The 9,835-nt window shown below is 41.3% G+C and overlaps 1 pseudogene; it reads left to right on the top strand.

Annotated features, from left to right (window-relative positions):
* Positions 1-284: 284 nt before the first annotated feature.
* LOC119329060 lies at positions 285-2,375 on the top strand (annotated as a pseudogene).
* Positions 2,376-9,835: the final 7,460 nt, after the last annotated feature.

The raw sequence follows: 9,835 nt of genomic DNA, 5'->3' as shown, positions 1-9,835 counted from the left end.
CTGCGTGGAAGTTATACAACGTAGACGCCGATCTGTTGCCTCGGTTCCCCTTCAGACTCACCATCTTGGACGCCAACAGTGTTGATCCGGTCATCGGCCGCGACAACGAGATCGACCGCGTCATCTGCATCCTCTGCCGCCGGACCAAGAACTGTGCCGCGCTCGTCGGAGCCGCGGGAGTCGGCAAGACCGCCATCGTCGAGGGCCTCGCCCGACGCATCGCCGCCGGGACGGTCCCCGACCTTCTCACTGGAGCGCGCGTCGCAGTGCTCGATGTCGGGGCGATGATCGCCGGGACCTCGTTGCGCGGCCAGTTCGAGCAGCGCTTGAAGGAGACCATCAAGCAGGCCGAGGACGAAGGCGGTAAACTGATCCTCTTCGTCGACGAGATGCACATGCTTATTGGCGCAGGCGATCGAAGAGGCACCGCCGACGCCGCTAACATCCTCAAGCCGGCGTTGGCCCGAGGCCGCCTCCGTTGCATCGGTGCTACCACCTCTCAGGAGTATTACAGGTACATTGAGCAGGATGCGGCGCTTGAGCGCCGGTTCCAGAAGGTCGAAGTCGGAGAGCCGAGCCTGCAAACCACTCTTGCAATCCTGCAGGGGCTGAAAGCAGAAGTACCAAGAGCACCATGGCCTGAAAATCGACGACGAGGCCCTTGTTGCTGCTGTAGAGCTCGCTGCCCGTTATATTACCGGTACGTACGCTCATGAAATCATCAAGAATTGGTTTGATTCATTACTCTTTTAAATTGGTGCATCTTGAAGAAAATTGTTGTCCTTTTTTTGTTCCAGGTCGCAAATTCCCTGATAAAGCAATTGATCTCATGGACGAGGCATGCACTACGGTAAAGTTGCGTGTCAGCAAACAAAGAGAAATGAATGCACCGAGGGAGGTACTGGTTGGTCCAGGCCATGTCACAGAGGTCATTCCTAATCACATACGTCTGAGTGCTTTCTACTATTTCATCATTAATTATTATTATTATTATTATTATTATTATTATTATTATTATTATTATTATTATTATTATTATTATGCTCTTAATTAATGTTTTCTAATATTGTTTGAAGATTGTGAGCCGGTGGACTGGAGTTCCTATCACTACACTCGATCAAGAGGAGGAAAAACTGACTCATCTAATAGATAGGCTTCATGAGCGAGTTGTTGGTCAGAATGAAACAGTTAGTTTGGTTGCACAAGCAGTGCTACGGTCTAGGGTCGGCATTGATAAATCTGGTCAACCGATATGTTCTTTCCTCTTTTTGGGCTCGATGGGTGTTGGGAAGACAACATTTGCTAAAGCTCTTGCGGAGAAGCTATTTAATAATGAGAAAATGTTAGTTCGTTTAGACATGTCTGAATATGCTGAGAGTGGATCTTTGTCGCGTCTCATTGGAGGACCTCTAAGGTTTGACTTGTACACTTGTTGCAAGTGTATTTCATTTTTATGCTTCGTCGATCATCATGTCTCACCTTTTCATTTGACTTCCTAAAGCTATGAAGAAGAGGGACAACTCACCGAGATAGTCAGGCGCCGGCCATATAGTGTTATCCTTTTTGACGACATGGATAAGGCAAATCCTTCGATACTCAAGCTTTTTGTTCAACTCCTAAATGATGGTATGTTGGTTGATGGCAAAGGAAGAGACGTAGATTTCAAGAATACAATCATTATTATGAGTTCAAATCTAGGATCGGAGCACCTATCTGCTGAAGTGGGAGGAGAAAACACTATGGAAAATGCACGTGATCTTCTCATGAAAGAGGTATGCTAATCAATCCCAAACGGTCCTTGTAATGTCCTCAGTGATTAATTGTCATATAATACTTGTTTGTGCAGGTTGAGAAACATTTCAAGCCTGATCTTAGGAACAGACTGAGCGAGATTGTGATATTTGAGCCGCTTTCACACAATGAACTGAGGGAAATCTTGAAAATCCAAATGAAAAGTGTCGTCGATATGATGGCTAAGAAGTGTATTTCTCTATCTATGGCAGATGCCGCCTTGGAAGTCATTTTGTCGGAATCACACGACACGGTAAGCATAGCTTCTTACCACAATCAGCGGACGAGAAAGGCATCATATATAGTTTTTAACTGGAGAATATTTATTTGAGTATTTGTTTGTATGACTTGTTAATCCATGCATCCTTCTTGGATGCTCATAGGTGAACGGTGCGAGGCCTATAAAGATGTGGGTAAAGAAGCATGTGACGATAGTTCTTTCAAACATGTTGGTCAATGGAGAAGCATGTAAAGGCTCAACGATCTCCATAGATGCTAGTGACGATAAGAGGGGGTTGAAGTACCGAGTATTGAAGAAGCAGGAGATGGCTGATCCATTAGGCCTGCTACAAGTTATGCTGTAAACATCACTTCTAGAACAAAAAAAATATGAAAAGGAAGATGAACTTGCATATACTTGGTAGTTTCGCAAAAGAAAAGGACTTGCATATACTTATATATAGCGGCATCTGATATATGGGTTGTTAGTGATTTACCCAGGTTTATATGTAACATGACTTTGCTATCTTCTGATCGTTCTGAAATATAGCATCAGATCAGATGCTAGCACTGTAGGTTGTTTGCATAGGTGTCTAAGAGTAGCCATATTTTAATTAGAAGGGCCTAATTACATGCATGTGTAGAAAAAAAATGATGATGTCAGTCTAGATTTCTTTTAAAATTGAAAATTTAAAATGTTGAGGAAATCGTTAACTGATAGCTGCTCGGTCGGATAGGGAGTAGGGTATTAATAGGCTAATCAGCAAGTTAATCGGCCATTTAATCAATTAATCGGATGATTTATCGGGTTATCGGCTACTCGGAGACCCTATGAGTAGGGATTGATCGGCAAGTTAACTGGTTAATCGGATGAATTCTTGAACAGTGATTGAGAGATTGTTTTCAGATAAAAGATTCATAGCGACGAGACTTTCAAAACTAGATCTCATGTTACTATCTTTTGACAACTTTTTTTGGGTAAAATGTTACCATGCTTGTTCTACGTAAATGTGTTATATAAGTTGTCATGTAGATAATAATTTCATTCTAGATTCTTCTATTTTGAAACTTCAAAATGTTTTGTAGCTCCAATCATATGCCCGATCGAAAAATTGTTTTCACATAAAGAATCAACGCGGCGACACCTTCAAAACTATATCCCATGTTGATATGTTTCGATGACTTTTTTGGTTAAAAAGTTACCAGGCCTAGCTAAAGTATTTATCAGTTCTGTTGTGCACATATTGCTATGCTATTCACATATGAGTTATAGGGGGTGTTTTAAAAAAAATCTTGGATCAGATAGTTACCAGTCCATAGGCTACGTAAGTTATCAGCTTTGTTATGCGTATATTATCATCCTATTTACGAATGAGTTACCCAGGGCTGTTTTTCAAAAAAAAGTCCCCGTGCCGAAGACGATATCAGGAGGATCTATGGATAAATACACCGTGAAAACATTGATAACTAAAGTATGAGAAGCATGGTAACTTTAGCATGATAATGTTGATAACTTCAACATTAACACCCTGATACCAAATAGCATGGTAAGGTTGATAACTACATCGTTAAAAAGCTAATAACTGCATCATTAGAAGCATGATAAGGTTGATAACTACATCGTTAGAGGGTTGATAACTAGAGCATGACGGGTATGTTTCCACACCTATTTCTCCCCTAAGCCAAAGTTACCATGTTGTTTTGTGCGTAAGTAATCTGGTCTGCGGTGCGTAAAATTAGCACGTTATTATGGATCAACTTACGGGCTGATTGGCGTATTTTGGTTGAAAATTAGGCAGCGGGAGAAATACTTTTGGCCATTTGTGGTTGGCAATCCTTAGCTTAATAAGCTTCTTCTTCTCTTGATATGAAATTTTGGGGCACACATGACGCCCTATACCGCGAGTAAATTTTGAGGTGCATTCCTTAATTAGCTAAAGCTTCTTCTTTTCTTGATATAGGGCATCATTCCTCCTAAGATTGCGTGTATTCCAGTGACTTTTGAGTGTTGAATAAAGAACTATATAGTCATACTCCTAAAGCATCTACCACATGGTGTATGCGGTAAGCAATTTTAAAAAAAATGCTAAAGCATCTAAATAAAAGTGGACGTCTAAAACAAAGGTGGGAGGAGAGAGTCCGGTAGTTAAGTTTTGTCTCTCAAAGAAAAACTGGAGGAGTTTTGTCTCTTCAGATAAAGAGGTAAATACGCTAGGTGTGCCTCAACTTGTTCTGCACGGTCAGTTTAGTGCCTAAAGTTGCAAAATACACAAAATTGGTGATTAAACTTGTCCGGCTGTGCAAATACGGTGCCACCTTCTATATCTGGGCGTATGCTCTGCCCACGTGGCGTGACAACCCCACATTTCAGTGGCAGAGAGCAGGGAACGTGCTGGGTGGCCTGCGCTTGAGATTGTTTTTGTAGGAAACTCCTCATATTTAATTTAATCACGTAGGAAAAACCTATGTCAGTATAAGCGTATGACAGACAAAAACTAAAGAAAACGTGTGAGTCCACGCCAAACTCTGCTGAATAGGCAATCATGAAGTTGAACTGTACATATTGTGTTGCTATGCAAAAGGTAATTCTTCTATAAAAATATAAAGGGGGCGCCTGCCTTCATGATCTCGCCTTTTTTGTAACTTTGCAACACGGGCATATTGTGCCTGTTTTTTGAACTTCAAAGAAACGGATTTTTACAGTGCAAAAAATTCTGAATTTTTTTATATGTGCACATATAGAAGTGTAATACATCGTGTGAATTTTCATCAAAATCTGTGCTTGTATGTGAGAGATAAGAAAAAGACAAATACATGCAAAAATCAGCTCTTTTTTTCTCCGGATTTTTGCCTTTATTGCAGAGTATAATATAACATCATTTCAGACGAAATTTGACAGTCACTTATGGCACATGCATATGTTTTTTTCAAATAAATAAATAAATGGTAACTTTTAAGTGACGGTTTTTACCCTTTCAAAAAAAAAGTGCTCAGTGGCCACCGTGCTCCAAAAATCCGTTGTGGTCGCTATGTACCTCTTCAAGCGATTTTGTTTCCATATGGTGCTCGTATTGGTCCACACAAGTTTTATTTTTACTTTTTCAAGTTTGTGGTTATATTTTTTTACTATTTTAAAAAATAAATGTTCGAAAAAAAGTACAAACTGCCATAAACTTAGAAGAAAGTTTTAGTGCATTTGAAAAATGTTCAACATGTTTTGGGAAAAGTTTTCACATGTATTAACAAATTATAAGTGTTTTTGAAAAATATTTGCCATGCATTAAAAATGACAATGTGTATTTTACAAAAGGCTCAACATGTTTTTAGAAAATGTTCAACGGTTATTAAAATTGTTTTGAATATCCTTAAATTTCTACAAACATGGTTGACATGTTTGGATACATTGTAGAATTTAATATTATTAGAAAATAATTTTTAATACATGTTGATAACTGGGTAATTTATACAATAATTGTGTGTGCTTCTGGTGCAGAATGAAGATATATGAATTTACACAATAATACAAAGTTGTCAAATTTTTAATAATTGGGTATTCTAGAAATAGAGTGAAGATACACAATAATTGTGTGTGCTTCTGGTGCAGAATGAAGATATATGAATTTACACAATAGTATTTAATATGGGTTCAACTATTTAAATCAACATAAAATTCTGAAAAAGTTCATTTTACCTCTTCAAAGTACACACAAAAAAAATAAAAAAGATTTGAAAACACAAAGTAATTTAATATTGGTAATTATAGTATTTTTATATGGGAAAAATTGTGTGTCACAAAACTAAACATGAACTTGGAAAAAAATAAAAAATAAACAGTGGTAATAAATAAAAAATAAATGATGGATAAATGCGTCAATCAGTCTACAATAGCTTTATTGCTAACATTCTTATGGAAAGCAAAGTTCAGCTGCATGGCTAGATCGTGCCGGTAGTTGACCAAGAGGTGCCTCGTTCGAAACTCCTCTGTGTTTTTTTTCATTTTATTTCTATCTAGCATACCCTATACTTCAAGACATTCCTGCATAATTAAATAAAATTCGAGTTTGGTTTCTGTAAAATAATTCCTCACGAGCGGGCACATGGGCCACTGCCGCACTAGCACGCCACGCGGACAGCACGTACGTTGGAATATGGATGAAGGCACCGTATTTGCACGATCGGACAAGCTTGAGCACCAGTTTCATGTATTATACAACTTTAGGCACCAAACTGATCGCACAAGACAAGTTTAGACACCTCCGATGTATTTAACTCATAAATATCATGGGGAGCCTTTTTTTGCGGGATATCATGGGGAGTTTTTACAGCGGTGGTGCTGGATATGTTTGTCCCTGAAAGTACTTTTTTTTATTGAAATCTCTTTTTTAAGGGAATTTTCTATTGAAATCTTTGTCCCTGAAAGTTTTTTTAGGGGGAAAACCTGCCGCCACTTTGTTTAACTAAACAAAGTTTGAAATGTCATCTGAAATTACATCTAAAATAAAATCTGGAGGAGACTAAAGCCATAGCTCTGATCTCTCCTCACCTACACCTACTCTGGCAAGCTTATGCACAGCAACGTTGGCAGATCTCCGAACCCATGACACTTTGAACTCCACCACAGAATCAAGCATCCCCTTTATTTCTTGAATCCATGGCCCTGCTGCAGACAAATTCTTTTCCCTTTGTTTGGTTATCTGCACCACCGCTTGGCTGTCCAGCTCCACATTGATCTTTTCCGCGTTCTTGTCAAGTGTAAACTGTCCCTGAAAGTTACTCCCTTCTTTTCGGTTTATAAGGCCTATCTCAACTTTTTCGTTTTTCCAATTTAGAGGGCTCATCTTCATCTCATATTTAGTTTTCAATGCGCATTAAATATTTGCATGCAAGAATTAAAAAAGAACACACCAATGCATGTAATGTTCCTACTCATCTAGTGGTCAAGTATGCATGCACTGTAATTAATCCAAATTAATGCATGAGTTTAATTAGGATAGTTTTATAAAGTATAAGATACATTCCTCCAATCACAAAATGCGTTGGTTGATGAGATTTAAGATTTGAGCCCTATAAACCGGAAGGGAGGGAGTAATCCGTAACAATGTTCTCTGAGTTCTACTAGCATTTTTGTTTCAACCCTCCCCCTTATGATTTCAACCACGTCAGTCCGTAGGATAGTCCCGTAGTAACAGGATTTTTTTTTTTTTGAGGGAGTAACATGGTTATTAGGACGTTGAAAAGGTTCATACGACTCCAATCGAGGGCCAATCAGCGGTCGCTCCAAATCGCACGGTCGCACGTCGATCGCTCACAAGTAGGGTACGGCCCGCGCCGGCCCTAGCTGTTGGCGAAGATCAATGGAGACGCTGCCGGACGACGTGGTCGCGGAGATCCTGGTGCGCGTGGCGGGCGTCGCCGCGCTCTTCCGCTGCGCCGCGACGTGCAAGCGGTGGCGCCGCCTCATCGCCGACGCCTCTTTCCTCTTCCGCCGCTGGCCGGAGGGCGTGCCCCACCCGTCCTTCCTTCTTGGCTTCCTCGTCACACAACCGCCCCGTGAAGAACGACCAGCAAGAATCATCTCTGGGCCCGCGCCGTCGTTCGCCCTGGCACCATGGTCCCCCCTCGGAGACCGCTAGCGCTTCCTCCGGCATGGCATCGGCGGCCTCCCCAAGGATGGTAGTTTCCACGCGGTGCCGCTCACCTCGCGTCGTGGCCTTCTTCTTGACCACATCGTCCCACTCGTCCGCCCCAACAATTTGACCGAGAGAAACTTGAGTCTGGCAGTGTTCGATCCGCTTGCCGGCGTAGGAAACCTGCTGCCCCCGCTGAGGTACAATGGGAATTTCACAATGGAAGGATACACCTTCCTAACCGATCTGGATTGCTGCTCCGACAAACGGCGATGGCCAATCTACTCGGTGTCCTTCAAAGTGCTTATCATCAGTGTCGACAAAGGTCAGCCAGGGTACAATCTCCATGTGTTCACGTCGGCTGAGTGGAGCTGGGGCACGCCTACAAAGTTCTTTGACACTCTGGAGCACGGCGTGCATGTGGCGCCCCAGCAGGCCAGCGCCGTCGTGTGCCGAGGCACTGCACACTGGCTTTTCAGGGAGAGACAAGCTTTTACACGCTCAACGTGTGCGCTAAGACTGCTAACATGTCCTTAACAAGGCTCCCAATCACCCCGAACCACCATGACCTCAATTTGTACAGCAAACCAATGCTTAGCGTCACCAATGACGGGACGCTATCATTGCTTCGCTTGTATAGGAAATGCACCATGCTGGAGATCTGGACATGTCAAGGTGATAACAAGAGCGAAGATGGCACTGCAGACCGCTGGAACCGCACAAAGATGATCAAGCTAAAACGACCCAACCAAAGTAAGATCGGCCTTGTGCAATGCGTGTGTGTGGGCGAGATGACCGGCAAACTGCTGGTCAATGACAATCAAGGTTGTGCGTACATTGTAGATCTTCAAACTGGTGTGGTGGAGACGGTCACCGAGTGGTTCCACGGCGGTGTCCAGAGTGCTATACCGTGTGAGATAGATTGGCCTGCCTACTTCATTTCTAAGTTGGCTGGTGGCAGGATCAAGCGGACTAAACTGGGAGGAGCTATGCAGAAAATTACGAAATCTTTCTGGGGACTAGTAGTTGTGTCAGTAATCTTTGGACCAATTGCTATGAGGTGGGCTTGGGCCTAGTAGGAGCTACAAGAATCTTAGGTTTTGTGTGGCAGACTTTGTGAACACCTAAGTTAATATATTACTTATGGGCGCATTGGCTACGACACTCACTATAAAGATGCATCATCAAGGCAAGCAACAAACTTTTCCATTGACTTTTTTCATCAGATTAACAGGATGGAATTGCCATATTCAGATCAATTGCCTCCGCATTATGTCTTCTGTTTTGATATGTGTTTATCAAGACTGCTTTGTGTGCTTGCTGAACCATGGATGTTCTATATTGAACAAATCGTAATGATGTTTTCAATGGGCGTTTAAGTTATGTGCATATCCAGTTCTCCAGTATCTAAGAAGTGAAGTTTCAGTTTTTGTAGATTAAGTATACAGTTAATTGTGATAATAACTCATAGTTCAACTGAACCTGCATGCTATAACACTATATCCCGCATGCTGCTTAATTTGTTCATTACTCTTATTTCATCGCTAAAGTAGAGATCAAGATAAAACTTGTAGTACTACTTGACTATGAGACAAGCATGGCCGAGTAAGCATTTGCAAGGTCCATCAAATTTCAAATGTGAAAAATGACTCAATAGCCGCCAAGCCATGGATGAATTATTCGGTAATTAAAAAATTACCACCAGAAGAAAATTTACCCTTCCCAAAGGATGGATGCATCTCTTGGGTCGCCATGCATCGATTTACCAGCAAATACTCCACACACTTAAATCCAAGCGGATGGCCAACTTGAAATATACTATCTAGAGCTAACAACAATATTACAAGAGACTCAGGGACGCGGCTTGAGAGTTTCACAAGGAAATAATTTTTCTAATCAGTCAATCAAAAGCTCTTGGTTGTTGCAGGGGTCAGTCAGCTAATTGGCTTGGATCTGTTTCAACTTAATTATTGACAACTGAAGCACATGACCAGCAATCCAGCATCACAAAGTTTTCATTTAGAACACATTAGTAATATATAACTTTATTTTCTTATTAGCATGTAAAACATGCAAAAACATGAAATGACATGTGTTGTTGAACAAACGGAGTACTTAATACAAGTAACATTTAGAAATACACAATACAAACATTGGTCATAATTTGATCAAATTTTTCCATGATAGATACCACATAG

This window comes from Triticum dicoccoides, chromosome 7A, assembly GCF_002162155.2.
Source record: "Triticum dicoccoides isolate Atlit2015 ecotype Zavitan chromosome 7A, WEW_v2.0, whole genome shotgun sequence".
Classification (NCBI taxonomy): Eukaryota; Viridiplantae; Streptophyta; class Magnoliopsida; order Poales; family Poaceae; genus Triticum; species Triticum dicoccoides.
The sequence above is the reverse complement of the archived record's forward strand: the minus strand, read 5'-3'. Positions and strand labels throughout refer to the sequence as shown.